Below are 19,668 nucleotides of genomic sequence, written 5' to 3' on the forward strand. Positions count from 1 at the left end.
CTATGAACCTTGGAAATGTCACTTTATTCACTAATCGAGCAAATAATTCCATTTAACAAATATTTATTGAATGCTTATTGTGTACAAGGCCCTATATGGTGCCGCAGAGGAATAATGAGAACGTGCCTTCTTTGACTTTAACAATGCGTTCAGCTTTGCTGCTGGGTGCTGTGGTGTGTGCCCCTGACAAAAAGCCAGGCAGCTGCAGGAATTCAGGGAGAGGGCATGGTTGTGTCTAGCTGAGAGTGGCTTCACTGAGGCAGTGGAGACACTGAGGTGGGCTTTCAGCACGTTAGAGACAAGGAGTGAAGATCAGGCACCAGTGATGGGAAAGCACGGGACTTTCTGGGTGACCGCCCCCAAAGACAGTGGGGCTCTGTTGTGCTAGGTCCCTTAATTTCTCTAGGCCTCAATTTCCTCATCTGCAAAACACAGAGTTGAAATTTCTTTTTGTTTCAGGGTACCAAAGAAGGAGAGTAGTAATCATGTTTGTAGTGCAAGTGTGCAAATTGCCACTAGACCCATGTCTTAGTGCAGGGGTCCCCAAACTACAGCCCGCGGGCCGCATGTGGCCCCCTGAGGCCATTTATCCAGCCCCCACCGCACTTCCGGAAGGGGCACCTCTTTCATTGGTGGTCAGTGAGAGGAGCATAGTTCCCATTAAAATACTGGTCAGTTTGTTGATTTAAATTTACTTGTTCTTTATTTTAAATATTGTATTTATTCCCGTTTTGTGTTTTTACTTTAAAATAAAATATGCGCAGTGTGCATAGGGATTTGTTCATAGTTTTTTTTTTGTGTGTTTTTTTTTTCATTTTTCTGAAGCTGGAAACAGGGAGAGACAGTCAGACAGACTCCCGCATGCGCCCGACCGGGATCCACCCGGCACGCCCACCAGGGGCGATGCTCTGCCCACCAGGGGGCGATGCTCTGCCCGTCCTGGGCGTCGCCATGTTGCGACCAGAGCCACTCTAGCGCCTGAGGCAGAGGCCACAGAGCCATGCCCAGCGCCCGGGCCATCTTTTGCTCCAATGGAGCCTTGGCTGCGGGAGGGGATGAGAGAGACAGAGAAGAAAGCGCGGCGGAGGGGTGGAGAAGCAAATGGGCGCTTCTCCTGTGTGCCCTGGCCGGGAATCGAACCTGGGTCCTCCGCACGCTAGGCCGACGCTCTACCGCTGAGCCAACCGGCCAGGGCTTGTTCATAGTTTTTTTATAGTCCGGCCCTCCAGTGGTCTGAGGGACAGTGAACTGGCCCCCTGTGTAAAAAGTTTGGGGACCCCTGCCTTAGTGTTTGAAAAGTTAGGTTTTTAGCACTTTATGAAACATAGACAGCAAAGAGCTTTCCTTCTCCCCCATTCTTTTTTTTTTTTTTAGGGTAAGCTTTTTTTTTTTTAAATTTATTCATTTTAGAGAGGAGAGGGAGAGACAGAGAGAGAGAGAAAAGGAAGGGAGGAGGAGCAGGAAGCGTCAACTCCCATATGTGTCTTGACCAGGCAAGCCCAGGGTTTCGAACCGGTGACCTCAGCATTTCCAGGTCGATGCTTTATCCACTGCGCCACCACAGGTCAGGCACGTTCTTCCCCATTCTTGATTTCAACCAGAGAGGAAGAGAGAGAGAGAAACAGGAACATAGATCTGTTCCTGTATGTGCCTTGACCCGGGATCGAACTGGCAACCTCCGTGCTTCAGGCGGATGCTCTAACCAACGGAGCTATCCTGCTAGGGCTCCTTTTGCCCTTTCTTATTTTTTCATTTTCCTCCCCATTTTAGCAGCATTATCACTAGGATACTTTTTACTATAAAAAGGACTGGGGAAAGTTGCTCGGTAAATAGGAAAAGCACCCCTAAGTGACATGTCAAACCTTTTTCGTGAATGGTGTAGGAATCCAATACTCTAGTTTAAATGAAAACTTTGTTAGCAAAGTGTTAGTTCGTACATCTGTATGTGCATCTGTAGGAAGAGGGGGAAAGCCATGACAGACGGAGATGTGAACAAGTACATAAGGACCCCTCCCCCCTTATCAGTAACATCCTTCAGAAAGTACTGATTAAAACTCAGCGCTGTTTCCAGCTCTTGGTTTACTTGCTTCAGAGCGTACCAAGTCAAGGCTGAGCTGGGGGCCACCTTCCAGAAAGCACAGACTTCCTTTCTGATTGGAAATAATCTGTATTTTGTTTGACTTTCAGAATATTCTTGGCCTTTCTGAAATACACAGGCCAACGTTTGTCCTGACGAGGCCAGGGCAGTTTAAGGTCATTTTGTTGGCAGTTAAAAGCAGTGGGGGGAAGGTAACTATAGTAATTTAGACATCTGCATCCTTTCCGGCTTAAAAATCAAGGGGGTGATTTTAAAAAGGCAGTATTTGAAAACAAACAAACAAACAAACAAAAAAACTACTTCTTGCTGTTCCTATTTATCTAAACCTTTGAAAAGTTTGCCAAGGTCAGAGTGTTCTTTTCCTTTTTCCTTTTTTTAAAATTTTTATTTATTCATTTTTTAGAGAGAGAGCCAGGAACATCAATCTGTTCCTGTACGTGTCCCGACTGGGGATTGAACCAGCAATCCCTGTGCTTTGGGACGTTGCTCCAACCAACAGAGCCATCAGGCCAGGGCCAGACAGAGTGTTCTTTTTCATGAAGAACTTGTCATGAAGAGCGGATTACATCTCATTTATCACACTGTGTTAATATCTGCAGTCCTGTTCCAAAGATTGTCAAATATGGACCTTGGAAAGCACAATTACCATACCTTTTGAAAAAGATGTTCTTTATGATGCTTTGTAAAAATACTGTCAGATGGCTATGGATTTGCATTAACACACTAATGCTAACTGGAGTTAGGTCTCATGGTAGCATTTAAAAAAAAATCAGGCCAGAGGCAGAGTCCAAAGCATAAGGTAGAGTTAAAAGTTACTGTTTTTATTTTAAGTATAACTAGAGTTCTTGTTGTATACTGGGTTCTTAAATTCTTAGCGAGGCCAGTCATTCTCACCATGTAGGGCCGCAGTTTGATTCTGGCGAATGTGTAGTTGCAGAGATGACAGATGAAAAGGTACCCTGGGATTGGATGTGTTTATGTGTGGTTATGTGAAGATGATTTCTTTAATAAGACTATCTGTTATATGAGAGATAGTTAATTGAAAATAACCATATCCTAATATGGTTAAGATCCTGTATTAATTTAGCAGGGAAAAAAAGTAAAGTAAGTACTTTTTATCCTGCCTAGGAAAAGGAATTTAAAAGCATGCATGTCATTAATTTTTCTAAATGTTTCATTTTGCTTTCAATGTGCTCCCACTAGGTAAACTTACACTTGAATACTAACACTTATCATGAATCTAAAGTTTCAGTTGTGGCCAATAGATGGGAACCATAGTCTGTAATGATCTTCAAAATGCAATCTTGTAAAGATATAGAAACCCACAACTGAAAGAGATGGTGCGTACAATTCCAGTGCACATTTGGGAGTCCGGGAAGAACCCAACACCTAAGGCTGTTTGGAGCGATTCTAGCTCTGTAGCTGTGCACCAGCCATGTTGTCGGCTGTTAGTCGTATGTTTGTTTGCTGGTCACTCAATTACAGAAGGAAAGGAACAAAAACGACAAAAGAATAGATACAAAAGAATATGTTATACAGTGTTCAGTCCATCCACATTTATAGGTGTTTGTTACTGCTGTTGAGAAATTAAGAATGGTAAGTGAAGCTCCAGGGTTCAGCATAAAAAATAATTGAGAGAAATGAGTCAAAAGAAAGAAAAATTGATGTTTGCATAATCTTGGCCAAATGTTTTCTCAAAGACTAGCCTCAGATTTAAAATATTATACAGATGTGGGCTTTGGCCTCCAGTAGCTTTCTGGTAGGAATTCAGCCTTGAGTTGAACTTTGAGAGCGTTCTTTTCTTTTTTTTCTTTTAATTACTGAGCGACCGATCTTGTTGTAGTTTGTTGATCTGTTTTCTCCTCTTCTTCTGCTTGTATTGCGTTCTGCATGAGTTGCTGTTTATTCTGGAATGCTGGGCATCCACATGTGGAATTAGCCTTTGCCTGCCTCTGTCTTAACCAGGAATGGAGAACATCTGACCTGATATTTCAATTCACAAGTTTAAGTGGACTCAAGGGGTTCTAACCCACAGTTACTTGCTCTAAGTTCCAATTTCTAAAGCCTGCATTTTTTTTTAATGTAATTAGTACGCAAGCTCCACTGTGGAGGCTTCTCTACTCTGTCTTTGCTCCGCCCCCTTCCTTCTGTAGTTAGCTAAGGTCTGATCACAGCCAGCTTCTTTTCCTTATCAATCGGTTTTATAATAAAAATCCCAACTTTTTGTTAGGCAAATCCAGTTTATTCAATTTTTTAATATAGGTTTCTCACTTTTAAGCTTATAGAATACTTTTGTTTATTTTGGCAAGATGGGTAGTATTAGCCCCAGTTTATAGGTGAGGAAACTAAGTGAGATGTCTCAGGTCAAGCAGTTTGTCAGTTGTGAAGCTGAGACTAGAAGCAGATCTTCAAAGGTCAAATTCACCCTTCTTTTCTCTGTGTTTCTTAGGTGTGCCTTGTGTGTTGTGAGCATTTTGTTTTAGAGGGGGAGAGTAGGATGGTGAGGAGAAAGGGGTTATTTTTAATTGATTTTTCATTGATTTATTGGAAATATCTTTATAGTTGCTTAGAGCTTCCCAGTTTAATTAAAAAAACAAACAAAACCAAAAGCCCTATCAAATATATGATCTCATTTGTTCTACGAGCCCTGGGGATTAGGCAGAACAAGTATTATCTTCATTTTAAAGATGAGAGAACTGAGGCTCAGGGAAGTGATATGTCATTAGGAATTGGAGCCATAGCCCAGACTGGGCTGGACTAAGACTACAGTGAATGAGAATTAAATGTGAGCTTTTCCTTTCTGTAATGTATGTCAGTTGATGTGTTAGATGTTGTGGTAATAAAGCATACCTATTTTTATAGTAGAGGTTTTTAGAGTGGAGGGTACTGGAGTTTAAGGAAATTATTTCTTGAGCATGAAGGAGGTGGTAAATTTGGAAGATTATGTTCTAGAACGGTAGCCAGATGTGTTTACTTTTATGATTGCCTGTGTCATTTTGTTGGTTTATTCATTCCTATGCATTAGGATAGAAAAATAGAGTTCTGTTTTGCCTCCCTGAAGTAGTTTTTATATTTGCTAGAATTTCCTCACTTACTGTCTTTAATATTCCAACATCTTATTATGACTCATTTTGAGCATACACTAATAGAAGAAGTAGGTGTAGGCTTGTTTGAAGAAGTTCATTAAGTAATTTTGGGGAAATATATTTTTGAAGCCTGTAAATGTTAATTTTTTTCTTAGTCTTGAGACTTGTTTCATGTGTGTCAGTTTTGTACGTTCTTGTATGCTTTGGATGGGAGAGGGTGAACAGTTAGGAGTTAGAAGAGAATAGTTTAATTTTTCTCTTTGGCTCAAATGCAGTAGTTTTACCATAAACTACTGGAAGTTTCCTGTTCATGTTTGAGAAAAAAAGTGCACTTCCATTCATTGTTCCCATGCAATTTCCTAAAGTTTTTACAGTAAAAACAGTTGAAATCTAGGGCAAATTTTGAGTTATCTCTGGGGCAAAGAAACTCTTTCATTTCAGAAAAAAATGTTTAAAAAAAGTGAACCTCTCCAAGTCTGCGAAACTACAGTAGTTCCTCGGTGTATGCCTTTTCTTACATAACCATGATTTGCGAAGAGTACAGTCTGACTGGTTCTTCTAACTGACATGAGGAAGCAGGGATGATTCCATGTCATGACTTGATTTTTAGAGAGCTACAGGCGATATCACTGCATTGGAGAAGGGCTTTTGGAGTCGTTGTGCTCTGTGTTTTCTCTGTCCAGCTTGCATCTTGCCCTGTACTATACTGGACACAGGGACCACTGGCTTCAGTGGTGGTGCTTGCTAGCACCAATGGGAGAGTGAAGACGCGGAGGAATGGTGAAAACAAGTTCCACTGAGAAAAACATGCAAATGATGCCAAAATTGTGATTAATCTGGGCTATGCAGGTTAAATCTCTTCAATCCTGAAAAATAAATAAAACGAGAGATACCATGAGACCTTTATAAATATATATGTTTATACAGGGAGTCCTCGGGTTATGACACAGTTCCGTTCCTATGAAAGTGATGTAACCTGAATTTTGGTGTAAGTTGAAACACACCCTAGCCTATGTGACTTACCTATCCTAACACAGTTGTAAAATCATAATCTAGAAAATGAAAACACAAGTAAGCCACCAAAAAAGGAAAAGGACATAGATATACTGTACTGTACACTGTACTGTAGTAACAAAAAATGAGTGTAAAAATATTTCTCACCTTTATTTCTGTGGTTGGCTTGCACACTGGAAGGGGCATCACAAGGTGGGAGAGAGGGACCTACTGGGAGGAGGAAGCTGGAGAGACAGGAGAACCTGCAGAAGGTGCTGGAGATACTGGGTCAGGTGAATCAGGATTGCCTCAGGAACATGCAGGAGACGCTGGAGATGATTCTACCTGTACTACAGGTGTTTCATCTCGGGAAGCAGCAGAGGTAGAGCATATAGGATCTGTTGCAGGCCTCTCTACCTTCTTAAAGAATTGTTCCAGGCTAGTCTGGAAGGTTGATTGACTTTTTCTCTTCGAAAATCTGCCAATAGCATTGCAAGGCATCCATAACAGCCAAAACACTCACATCTCAATTTTTTTAAAAAAGTTTTTATGGGACTTAGCGTCGTAAACTCAAAACGCCATATGTTGAGACTTGTAACCCAAGGACCTCCTCTTATAACCTAGTCATATATTTGCTTTCTCCTCTTCTTAAAAAGATAAACTTTCTAAGATGCTTAAAACCCTAGAGTTATGGGAGATTACAGCTTTCAGCAGTTTTTGTGTGAACTGAATTCCCAGCAGTTCACTATAGTGCGTAAGCTTCACTTTCTTTGTTGGCCTGCCATTTAAATGAGGTTAGTGTGGACAGTGTCTCTAATATTGATGCTAATATTGTCACTAATATTATTATACAGTATCAGTTTTTTGGTATGTCAGTGCATTTGAAACACATGAAGGTAGCCAAAGTGTTCAGTGAGTTACAGGAGGATAGTTGTCATAAGTCCGCATAGGTTACTCTGTAGGTGGAATGGCCCTCATTCAGAGCTTGTTAACTTAGAATTGAGGGTAACAGGTGGCACGTGATGGGTTTGAGGCAGAGACTCAGGCCTGCCACCAGAGTTAAGGAAAACAGCGTTGTAGGAAATGCAGGCAGAACTAGAAAACATAGAAGTATGGGACATTTGGTGTAAAGATAAACACAGAAGTGCCAAGTTTAATAATCTGTAATTAATATTTATAATGATGTCCCGAGATCCTCAAAAATTTAACCAGTGATATTTTGGATGCTCAAAATATTTAAGATGACCAGGAAGTAGTTATGTGTATAGTACGTTTTAGGTAGAGTTCCCTTTAAAATGACTAAAGTTACTTCCTTTGTTGAAAGGAGGTGAAGCCTTAGTTATTTCAAAGATCTGCTTATGTGGGATATTTCATTATTAGTGAGTGCTGAATAAATGAGGCATTTCTTGTGTGGTGACAAGGTGGTTCTTTGGGCCAGATGAAGTATGATGGGAAAAGAGTATGATATAAAACAAGAGGAGGAATTAATTATTACTTTAAATAATAGATTGCAATTTTGGTACATTTGCCTGTGCAAATCTTGAAACAAAGCCCTTATTGTTTTAGGGATTGGCATGCAAGGGATTTTATTTTCAGATTTACCATTTGGAAGTGTGAGAGTTTGTTGCCATGTGAGAAAAGGTGAATTCCCTCTGGCACAGTGGTTTCGGAGGGTTCACTTGGGAGGAAAGGAGAGGAGCTGGTTGATCCTGAGTGGAAAAACACTGAAGAAAAGTTGTCTCCAAAATAACATGCAGATTTCAGAAAAACAGAAATGCTTTGATTGAATATGACAAACTTAAAATAAAAGTTGAGCTTTGAAACATCATATGACACATCTGTCTTGAAAGGTTGCTTTGTCAGGTATGGATGTGTGCTTTACAGTACTTTACTGTGTGTGAAGTTTTGTCACAAGCATGCTTAGTAGATGTTTTTTCTGAACAGGTATCTCATTTATTCAAGTTTTAAATTTTTTGGGAGAGTTTATTAAACAACAGTATTTATTTATTTCATATATATCTTTAGGTTAAATACAATTTGATTGACTCAAATCCTGATACTTCAGTTAGGATTTTATTCTTTCTAAAGTTACTTGTTTCCCTGGCCAGTAACTCATTGGTTAGAGCATTGCACATATACACCAAAGTTGCAGGTCTGATCACAGGTCAGGGCACATGCAAGAATCAACCAGTTTATGCATAAATAAGTAGTTTTTGTGCATACTAGAGAGGATTGCCTGGAACCCTGAATGAAATTCACGTAAAGTATATTTCCTCTATTGTTAATGAGGCCATATAAAAAGAAGTTAAGTGTTTATGGTTTTTGTAAAATGACTTTTGAAATCACTGATCCTCACATTATTACAGGCTTCTTAAATTCAGATTTAGAAAAAGTCTTTTCTTATCAAAATAATTAATTTGTTTTCTTTTTATGAGATCTTGTAAGTATCCCATTTTCTTTTACCTTGGCTGCTAGGAAGTTCAGGGTTGGATGCTCACGTGAAGTTTCCTTCAGTTAAGTGATTCAATAAAATTTTGTTTTTGGCCATAGGCACTTCTTAATTGATTGGCAACTAAAGTGGGTTTTCTGAGCTCATTCTTGTTTATTTTTTATTATAAGTCCCTTGAGTTCCTTTCTTGAAGTAGTTGAGTACATAAACATTGAAGAAATTTATAGCAAAACATTTTGGTTGGATTAGGAATTTTCTAGTTTAGTCCACCAAAACCGGGGATCTTGATCAGACCTATCTTGGTTCATTAATTTTGCATCTTTAGGACTAGAAGCCATGGCAGCACTTGTTTGAACACTAGGAAGGACTTGGAAGAGCAGGCCGTTTTACCAACTAGTTTACAGAGGTCTCTTAAGCACACTGCGTGACAGGGAAGGTATTGAACTACATGGAACCAAGGTTCTTTTATGGGCAGATACTATTATAACAACCCCCCATAGACAAAGAATCAGAGGTGCAGAGTGGTTAAGTAACTGCCGCAGGTTACAGAGCTGGAGTGTGGCAGGTGCAGAGATATACTGTATTTCCCCATGCACAACACGCTCCCATGTATAAGATGCATCTTAATTTTGGGGCCCGAAACTTGTTTTTTTTTTTTTTTTTTTTTTTAATTTTATTTTTTTAATGAGGCAACATCAATAAATCAGGATACATATATTCAAAGATAACAAGTCCAGGTTATCTTGTCGTTCAATTATGTTGCATACCCATCACCCAAAGTCAGATTGTCCTCTGTCACCTTCTATCTAGTTTTCTTTGTGCCCCTCCCCCTCCCCCTTCCCCTCTCCTTTTCCCCCCTCCACCCCGTAACCACCACACTCTTATCAATGTCTCTTAGTTTCACTTTTATGTCCCACCTACGTATGGAATAATGCAGTTCCTGTTTTTTTCTGATTTACTTATTTCGCTTCGTATCATGTTATCAAGATGCCACCATTTTGCTGTAAATGATCCGATGTCATCATTTCTTATGGCTGAGTAGTATTCCATAGTGTATGTGTGCCACATCTTCTTTATCCAGTCATCTATTGACGGGATTTTCGGTTGTTTCCATGTCCTGGCCACTGTGAACAATGCTGCAATAAACATGGGGCTACATGTGTCTTTACGTATCAATGTTTCTGAGTTTTTGGGGTATATACCCAGTAGAGGGATTGCTGGGTCATAAGGTAGTTCTATTTTCAGTTTTTTGAGAAACCACCATACTTTCTTCCATAATGGTTGTACTACTTTACATTCCCACCAACAATGTATGAGGGTTCCTTTTTCTCCACAGCCTCTCCAACATTTGCTATTACCTGTCTTGTTAATAGTAGCTAATCTAACAGGTGTGAGGTGGTATCTCATTGCAGTTTTGATTTGCATTTCTCTAATAGCTAAAGAAGATGAGCATCTTTTCATATATCTGTTGGCCATTTGTATTTCTTTCTGGGAGAAGTGTCTGTTCATATCCTCTTCCCATTTTTTTATTGGATTGTTTGTTTGTTTGTTGTTGAGTTTTATGAGTTCTTTGTATATTTTGGATATTAGGCCCTTATCTGAGCTGTTGTTTGAAAATATCATTTCCCATTTAGTTGGCTTTCTGTTTATTTTGTTATCAGTTTCTCTTGCTGAGCAAAAACTTCTTAGTCTGATGTAGTCCCATTCATTAATTTTTGCCTTCACTTCTCTTGGGGCCCGAAATTTGAAAAAAAAATGTATTACATAAAGTTATTGAACTCAAGTGTTTTTTTTTTTTTTTAGTTTTTTTTTTGTATTTTTCCGAAGTTGGAAATGGGGAGGCAGTCAGACAGATTCCTGCATGTGCCCGACCAGGATCCACCTGGCACGCCCACCAGGGGGCGATGCTCTGCCCATCTTGGGGCATTGCTCTGTTACACAACCAGAGCCACTCTAGCGCCTGAGGCAGAGGCCATAGAGCCATCCTCGGCACCCGGGCCAACTTTGCTCCAATGGAGCCTTGGCTGCGGGAGGGGAAGAGAGAGACAGAGAGAAAGGAGAGGGGGAGGGGTGGAGAAGCAGATGGGCACTTCTCCTGTGTGCCTTGGCCGGGAATCGAACCCAGGACTCCTGCATACTAGGCCGATGCTCTACCACTGAGCCAACTGGCCAGGGCGAACTCAAGTTTTATTCATCATAAAATTCATACAACTCCTCATCACTGTCAAATGCAAGTAAAAAAAATTACAACCACTGTATGAGACACACCCAGTTTTTAGACCCCAAAATTAGAAAAAAATAATGCATCTTATACATGGGGAAATATGGTAAACCTAGGAGATTGACTCCATAGTCCATACAGAAATGAGGGTTTTGGTTGTTTGAGGAATTCATTTCTCAAGAAGTATTTCGTGAATACCTGTCCCAGGCCAGGCATGGTGCCAAGCACCGGGATAAGGATAAGCAAAAGAAACATGGTCTTTGTCCTAATGGGGTTTCCAGTTAACTAGAAGATACACAAACACATGCCCAAATTAATGAAACAACCAATTTGTAACTAAAAGCTGATATTAGCTATAATGGAAAAGTATAATAGGTATAATAGATTTACAGAGTCTCTGAATTGAATCAGGTACAAAAGTGTAGTTCCAGGTCTGTCTGGGAGACTTAGCGGGTACAATCTATCTGTCTTTTTAAGGCCCTGTGTTCCCTGGTCTACATTGAGAAATCCTATCAATGATGCTGCTTGATTTGCCCGTATCCCCTGCGAACTCTGGGAACACCAGCTCTGCAGATTCTTCTGAGCCTTGTAAGCTTCACTGTGAAAGGAGAAAGACCACACTAGTTATTCATTGATTTCTCAGGAAGCACCTGAGCAGCGAGCTAGCCGGCTGGAAAAGGAAGGAATGTGGTTCAGTGCAGTATTGTAGTGGGATTTGACATACATATTGATGCTTGGTAAATCTGTCATTCATGTGAAGCATTTCCTTCATTCCTTTAACAACTCAGTTGTTGAGTGTCCTGATTATACATAAAAATCCTAAAGTAAACGTATTTTCAGTTCATGGCTCAGTTGTACACATGGCTGTAATTTGTAATATTTTGCGTGGCCAAACCAAAAGTTGGTAGATTTTTCTTTTTTAATCTCTTCTCCTATCTATAATCAGGACCAATGGTTACAGGCTATGATTCAGTTTCCCAGCAGTTATGGTTTACCTCTTCCGCCCTTCCTGACCCTCCCTCCGCTTACAACTTACTGTCTTGTCACATATCCAAGCTCTGCACCCCAGCCCTAACCGAGGGCTCACAAGGCCCAGAGAATGCTGTGTGCAGCAAGTTATACTACTGTGTCTCTGTGCATGTCCTTACCTATATCTCTCCCATCTTTTTCTTTCTCATCAGACACCAGCTTACTAGAGGTAAAAAAGATAGAAAATTAGTTTAGCCACTCTCTTAGGTATAACTTGAGGTCTGAGAGATGGATATATTTGGGGACATTATCCCTCAGAGTTAATGAGGGGCGCTTTCCAGACCTGACAGTCACACTTTGCCACAAAATAATGCATTCATAGGAATTAAATTATACATTTTATTGGTTATATGTCTAACTTGCATATAATATTTTGAATCCAGATCAGTTAATTTTCCATTTAATAAAGAAGTATACTTTCTTTGCATTATTTTGTGTGTCTCAAATTCAAAGTTTAGGAAAAGACAGATTCCATTTTCACCCATTCTCCAAATCTTCAGATTTGTTCTTGGTCTCAGTGCTGAGCCATTTAGGTAGTAACATCCCTTAAATTCTAATTTCCCTGTACACGAATACTCTAGCCAGTCACCCCTTCATTCTCAGCTTCCTTAGGTCTTATCAGAAGAAGCACAGGAACAGAAGTCCTCTCTTACAGATAGAAAGTAAGCAACAAGAATGTCAGCCAGGATGGAGCCGGTTTACCTCTTTCCTGACTGCGGGAATTCCCTGGGGCGGAAACAGGGGCTCTTCTCACCTTTGTGAGCTGTACTTTTAGAATGTGCTTAGAGAACAGGAATTTTTACTCTAATACTGTATATAGTTTTATTTCAAATATTTCCAGTGCAACTGTTAGAAATAATTTTGGGGGAATAATGGCTAGGGAGTAGTTTTAAGAACATCTTATCTTAGATATTTTATTAATCATTCTAAATTTTCATAAAGAAAACATTTTTTCAATTGGAGAAAATGTTTTCATTCATTTATTTCTCCTTCCCCCAGGGAACTTTTGTTTCTAGTAGTACTTGAAATTTGTAAAGAATTTGTATATTGAGTATCTCATTTGATCTACAAGTCAAGCCCGTCACAGAGTTAGAGAGAAGGGGATTATGAGAAGCTTCTTGACAGGTCAGACAACTAAGTAACAGATCTGGGTTTAAAATGCAGCTCTCCCATCTCCTGGTCCAGCCCTCCTCCTAGACCACTGTGTCTCTAATGCAAGGACTTTTCTCTAGCTATGCCCACTTCTGGAACCAGTGCCCTCTGTTCCTTTTTTAGGTTATAAAAAGCACAAAATGAAACACTACCACTTCCTCGCAGAGCTGCCTAAATCCCCGCTGATACTTCTTGGTTGCATCAAGATATCTTGCTGAGATGGAAGATTGAGCTCTCTTTTATAGGTTGGCACTTTCCAACGCTTTGAGAATTTAGATTCTTCAAGAGCTCTGCCCATTGTTTCCTTTTGAACATTTAAAAACACTCTTGAACAGGAAATTCTCCAACATGGTTGCACCATGGTTTCAACACAATACACAAATATTCACTGGCATTTGGCCCAACAAGTTGGCAGTTGACTTCTTGGAAAAGGGTTGGTTTGTCAAGAGGAAGGTTTGGATTTGGATATTCATTTGGGGCATTTAAGAGACTATGATAAGATATGCCTAAGGAGTAATGCTGTAGAAAAATCAGGCTTTTTTTTTTTTTTATACTTCCTGAGAAATCCGTATCTGAGGTTTTAGGACTCTTCTGTCCTTTTTTCTACCATGGGTAAATAAGCCTTAAGCCAAGTTTTATTGTTGAAAAACCCAGGTGGGGGCTGTGGTAGAAGGGCCAGCTTTGGATTTTAATGGTGGTACATTCTGCAGCTCCATTCCCAAGGGGCTATAGCTTCAGTGAGTTGTAATTTGAGGTGGTATAAACACGAGCATATGTTGTGGACACTACAGGCACTCCTGAGCTCAGGGCCTTCCAGATGTTTTTTCTTGGAGCTGTGCTTTTGCATCATATCCTGGTGTTTGTCACATTCCCTACCATAAAGCTCAGTGAGAGCCAGGCTGTGCTGCTGGCTGGGAAATCATCTCAGGTACCCATTCTTACAGATTTTTGCATCCCATGGGGTAGAGGGATTTTCAGCTCAGGGGCAGAATAGATTCTGCAGTGCCCAGTTCCAGAATCTGTGGGAGTTTGTCCGTCTTTGCAGCTGACAGCATTTCAGAATTCCCTGTGGGACAATAACATAAACCCTTATTAGCCAATGGTGTTGTTGGAATAAATCTCCCCACTGCAATGTCTTGGTCCCAGGCTATAATGTTACCCCTTGATTCCCTCTGCATCTTTACCACTTTTATTACAGCTGAACACACGCTCCTCATTAGTACCCTGGGTGATATGGGGAATCAGTGTGCTGGAAATTATGTGGAATAGGTACCAGATGTTTGTGTCAACTTGGTATGCATTGGTATTTAGAATGCTTAAGGATAACATTTATTAAATGTGAAAATTACTTACTTTGTCCTCTCCCAAACAACAACTATGCCTCCTCCCCAATATGTTACTCTGTTGCATGAGGTGTGATATTAATTTCTTTGGGGACAGATTAAATTTAAAGTGTGTGCAGCAAATGCATCTGTTCCCAGATGCTTTGTCTGTATTATGTCAAGTCTCAGGGCTGGCCCGCAGCCAGTGTGGATGTGGGGGTTCTGTAACTGAGATTGGAATGCTGTGTTGTAGCAAAAGGACATAATGAAAGGGTGAGTCCATTTGCATTTTTTTTCTTTAAGTGGAACTGGGAATTTAGACATTGATGTTACAGCCAGATTTTAGAAATATTTCCCATGTGCAGATAAGCAAGCATTAGCAAAAAAGACGAAGGCATTTGGTAAAATGGGAAATGAGCTTGTGTTTTCTCATTAAGTTTATGAAGTCTTCTGAGTCAACCATAGCGTTATTAGTGTGAACAAAGCAGTTTATTCTATTTTATCAGATGGAAATTAATGTGTATGCTTGGTTAGTAAGTATGTTCACCAAATCCTGGGGTGAAGGACTGGAAATGCAGAGTAGAAGCAAGCACTGCCTTGTCATGGGAAGAACTTGGACCTAGAGTCTGAGAAACCCCGGTTCGAATCTCATCCTGCCACTTAACCAGTGGCATGTGACATTTGGTAAGTTATTTCACCTTTGAGATCCAGTTTCCACCGCTCTAAAATGCGTGTTTTAACACTGTTTTTATGTGATGGTATGAGGATTAGAAATAATATGGGCACAGTGTGTGGCCCAGATAAGGTGTATGGTAACCTCACTCATTAAGAATTAAACCCTGGCTTGTTACAGGAGGTGGAGCCCTGGGCACCACCACTGGCTTTGCAGAGTTGCCCCATGGGCACAGCTGCTGAGCAGAGGGCCCTGCTTGGTGAAAGAGGCCACTTGGTTTGGGTCACCTGCTGAGTTTCTCACCACAGGCTTTACTTGAATCAGTACTGTCTTCTGCTCAGCCAATTTGTTTAGTCAATAGAAGTAGCAATTTATGGGTGAACAGAGGACTTATGTCTGTCTTGGTGGTGGTGGAGGGTATACTGAGCTGGAAATATGGAGTCTGACTTCAGGTAGGAGGGAGGGGAACAGATCAAACAAAACAACTGCCAAGATTTTAAGATCAGATTGCTTGAGCAGCAGTGGAGAAGGATAGACTCAACTTAGACTTTGAGACCATCTGGGAAAGGCAGACTGCTTTGGGAGTTATCCCACAGAACCCTAGCCATAGTGTGCTGGATGTCCGGAAGAAAGGGGAACACCCAGGTTGGGAGGCCACAGTGGCGAATGTCTCTGGAGGTGTTTTACTGTCAGAAACGTGCACCTAGCTCTGTGGCTGGCAAGAATTTACTTATAATGGGAAAGATACCTTCTCTACCCACTTTGCAGAGTTTCCGTGAGGCCTCAGATGGTCAGGTTTCTGTAAAATGCCTTTTAATTAGAAAGTGTGGTGCAAGGTGAACAGGAGTGTGTTTATGATATTGTTGCTTTCTGTACTGCCTGTGTCTGGGTCGCCCTTGCAGTGGTGGAGGAGCCTTTGCTGTGCTGATTAGCATCATCAGCAGAGCCTGTTGCTTGCTTGCTAGTGACTGTGGGGAAGAGATTGCTCGGGGAAGGAAGCGCTGTAGGTTTCCAGTAGCGGCCACAAGAGAAACTGCCAGCCTTCTGAGGCCCAAACTAGCGGCTCCAGAAATCACAGGTCACCACAGAAGTGAGAAGATGAGTCAGACAGGGTTTCGGAGCATGTTTGTGGCTGTGAGGTGCTATACTTGGGTCCCATGGTGGCCAGATGAGAATCATGGCCACCTTACTACCTCAGGCACGTGTAGCAGAGTCTGGGGAATGGATCACCTAGTTCCCAGGCGGGAGTTTCTATGACTAGAGACAGGTCTAGCATTGTGTGGGTAGACTGTGCAAGAAGCCACTATGAGATGAATGAGGAAGGATGGGAGACCAGTTCATGCAGGTAGGCTGTGGCCACTGGGGGAAGGGCAGGAAGGCTTGGTGCTGACCCTGGAGGTGGCAGGGTGAGACTGGGGACGCGGTGTACCGATGGGAGAGACAGGATTCTGTGCCATATGAGCAAAGGGCTTTGCTTGTTGTTTGGGATGAGAGGACAAAAGCATGTTTGGGTTTCTGTCTCTGTGATATTTGAGGGTAGGGAAGCCCCAGCTGGAACTTGATTCTTAGTGACACAAAATGCCACCTCCTTTATCTCATGGCTGATTTTTTCCCCTTTGGTACAAGACTGAAGCTTTGGTTACTACGTAGAGTAAAAGAAAGAGCCCTAGGATAGAGTCTTCTGTTGGTATGGAATCCTTTGAGTGTGGGTCACCTCAGTGTCCTTTCCCTTTCCTCTCCCACCATCCTCCCCTCGTTAATATTTGAGCGCATGCCATGTGCCAGAAGTAACGTGCAGCCATCATGCTGAAGTAAACAATAAAGCAATACACGGAATGATTGGATGCCATTCTTTTGAGGTGTTTCAGGCTTTGAGTGGATGCAGACATTAAATAATTGTACAAGTATAGCCAGCCACATGAAGAGAAATAGACAGTACTGTGAGACTGTCAAAAATGCATAGTTAATGTAATGAGAGAGGTAAGAGCAGCTTCCTTGAGAGACCTGAAGAGTGAATAGAAGTTCTAACCGCTAAGTTAGCGGGAAGGTAGAGGGATGGGGGGCATGTGTTCCTGGAAGGAACCTTGCATGTGGAAGCTCCCATGGGAAGAGAGTTGGCACTTCTGATGAAGTAAAGCCAGTATCTTAACGTAGATTATGCTGCAAGTGTCAGAAAACTATAAGAGAAAAGTTTATTTGTGTTTTATATAAAAACAAGTGGTTCAGAGCTGGAGTAACAGGTCCAGGTTTATCAAGGACCCAGGAAACTTCTGTTTCATTGCTTTGCCCAGCTCAGGTGTTGCTTCTAGCTTATGGCCCAAGATGGCTGCTCTGGCTCTCCCCATCACATCTGTATTCCTGCCAGCAGGAAGAAGGAAAGGGCAGAAGAGCACTTGGCATTCCCTTCGGCAAAACCTTCCAGAAATTGCATATATCACCTCTGGTTACATAGTATTAGCCAGAATTTGGTCATATGGCCATACTAGCTGCAAGCATCAGCAGAACTTCCAGTACAGTGTTGAAAAGGAGTGGTGACAGCCTTGCCTTATAACTTACCTTAGTGAGAAAGCTTCTAGCTTCTCACCATTAAGTATGATGTGATGTTGGCTGTAGGTTTCTGAATATGTCCATTATCTGGTTGAGGAAGTTCCCATTTATTCCTTGTTTGCTGAGAGGCCTTTTTTATTTTTTAATCACAAATGACTGTTAGATTTTATCAAGTGCTTTTTTCTGCATATGTCGATTTAATCATATGACTTTTCTTTTTTTCTTCTTTACCAGGCTGATGTTCTATCCACTGCATCACCACTGGTCATGCTAACTTTTTCTTTTTTAAACGTGGAGGAAACTTTAACAAGGAAGCTCAAAAACCAAACACTACTCTAGTGTGTCTGATGGTCAGGGATACTCTGTATGAGTGTGTTTAAAAATGGACCCCACTGGGTCTTTGTGAAGAGCAGCTATTCCATCACTTGATCACAGAGTGCCCTCTGCATTGCTTTCTCCTTCTTTGACCTTGGACTAACTTGTCCATGCCCTGCTGGCACTGCAGCCCATAAAGTGGGGTCTGCCCTGTCCAGGACTGTGGCGGCACAGAGAACATAAACTCTAGATGAGCAGTCCTCTTTCTCAGCACTGGGGATATCCTGTCACTGGTCCCCTCTCTCTTTGTGTGAGACCTTGTCCTCTTGACTGGTTTCCAGTGAGTGTTTGCTCCCACCCTTGTGTGGAGATAGGCAGTGTGGTGATTTAAGGAAAACTCTGCTGGGTGACGGTGGCATGGTCAGAAGGAAGGGAAACCAAGCAGATTGCAAGCCTTTTTGCAGCTGTGCTTTGGGTAGAATTACAGCCCAATCAGAGCTTTGCACGTACATACAAAAATGGAGCTGCAAAGTATTTTTTATTTGTGCTTAATCTGTGATAATGGCAAATTCATGGCAGACTATGAAACTGACTCAGAAGGGTTTTCCAGCGTGGGTAGCAATAGCCACAGTGTGCCCCCAGAGTTCAGTAAGAGTAGGTTGTCTCTGGAGCTCTGGGTGGTGAAATACACCAGACATGCCACTATGGCTGGTGAAGGCAGGACAGGGAGCAGCAGGGGCACATCTGCTCATACTGTTTGCCCTGCGTGAGGGACTTGAGGAAATCATACATTCAGAGACCTTCTGTCTTTGCTGCCGTGACACCCTCCTTCACTAGCTCTCTTAGAAAGCATTGGGACACGGCACAGTAATTTAGAGGGCAACAGTGATTATTTGAGAAGTTACATACTTTATTTCAGAAGAGATAACTATTATCAGCCTAGATAATTCCCATGAGTTTTGAAATAGCCTTAGCACAGCAGGCAGGATGTCTGCTTCGGGTATGGTAGTGGGGGTGCAGGACTGCCTGATTCTGAACTGCGTTTGCATTTTAAAACAGAGCTGCAGTCCTGAGAGCATCTTTATTGCGTAGACGTAGACGTCAGGAACAGCTAGTGGGAGTGCACTTGGGATTTTTTAATTGGGTTCCATTTGAAAGGCTGAGGTTTAGAGGTCTCTGGATAGGCAAGTCCAGGCTCCCCAACTGTCAGATGGGGATAATACCAAGCTCACAGATGTGTGAGATTGAAGCACTGGAGCTTCTTCCCTTTCCCTGGATGACTCTCCATCCAGCCAATGTGAAATGAGGCTGAAATGGAATGGGGTTGTACTTCATATCACTGTAGGTGATCTTTTCCGTATCAGTTCCCGAGAGTCAAATCCAAGTACCTGGAATGGTGCCCTAATCAATGATCAGAGGAGGGACATTTTTTTTCTTAAGCTCCGTGATTTATTTAACAAGTATTTTTCGAGCCAGGCACTGTGATGAGTGCTGGGGATATAAAGATGAGTAACCCACAGCCATCAGGAGGTCACACTGGACTGGCAAAGACAGATGTATACAGTGGTGTTTACAGTATGGAAAAGGAAACAGCAGAGCTGAGCAGAACAATTATAAGAGGACAGAGAAAAAGTACCTCCCTCAGACTGGGATGTTTGTTGTGTGGTTGCAGTTACAGTGGAAGAGAAATTTGGGTAAAGGGAACAAGCTTTAATAAAGACATGGAGTTGAAAATATATCATGGTCTATTTGGAGACCATTGAGCCCACTGGTGTTGCTGTAG

General features: G+C 41.6%; 1 protein-coding gene across 3 annotated transcripts in view; it reads left to right on the forward strand.

Moving 5' to 3' along the window:
* TGFBR3 (transforming growth factor beta receptor 3) overlaps window positions 1-19,668 on the forward strand; it is a 225,038-nt gene that overhangs the window by 66,783 nt on the left and 138,587 nt on the right. The gene's annotated exons all lie outside the window — the stretch shown is intronic.

This window comes from Saccopteryx leptura, chromosome 3 (genome assembly GCF_036850995.1).
Source record: "Saccopteryx leptura isolate mSacLep1 chromosome 3, mSacLep1_pri_phased_curated, whole genome shotgun sequence".
NCBI classification, from domain to species: Eukaryota; Metazoa; Chordata; class Mammalia; order Chiroptera; family Emballonuridae; genus Saccopteryx; species Saccopteryx leptura.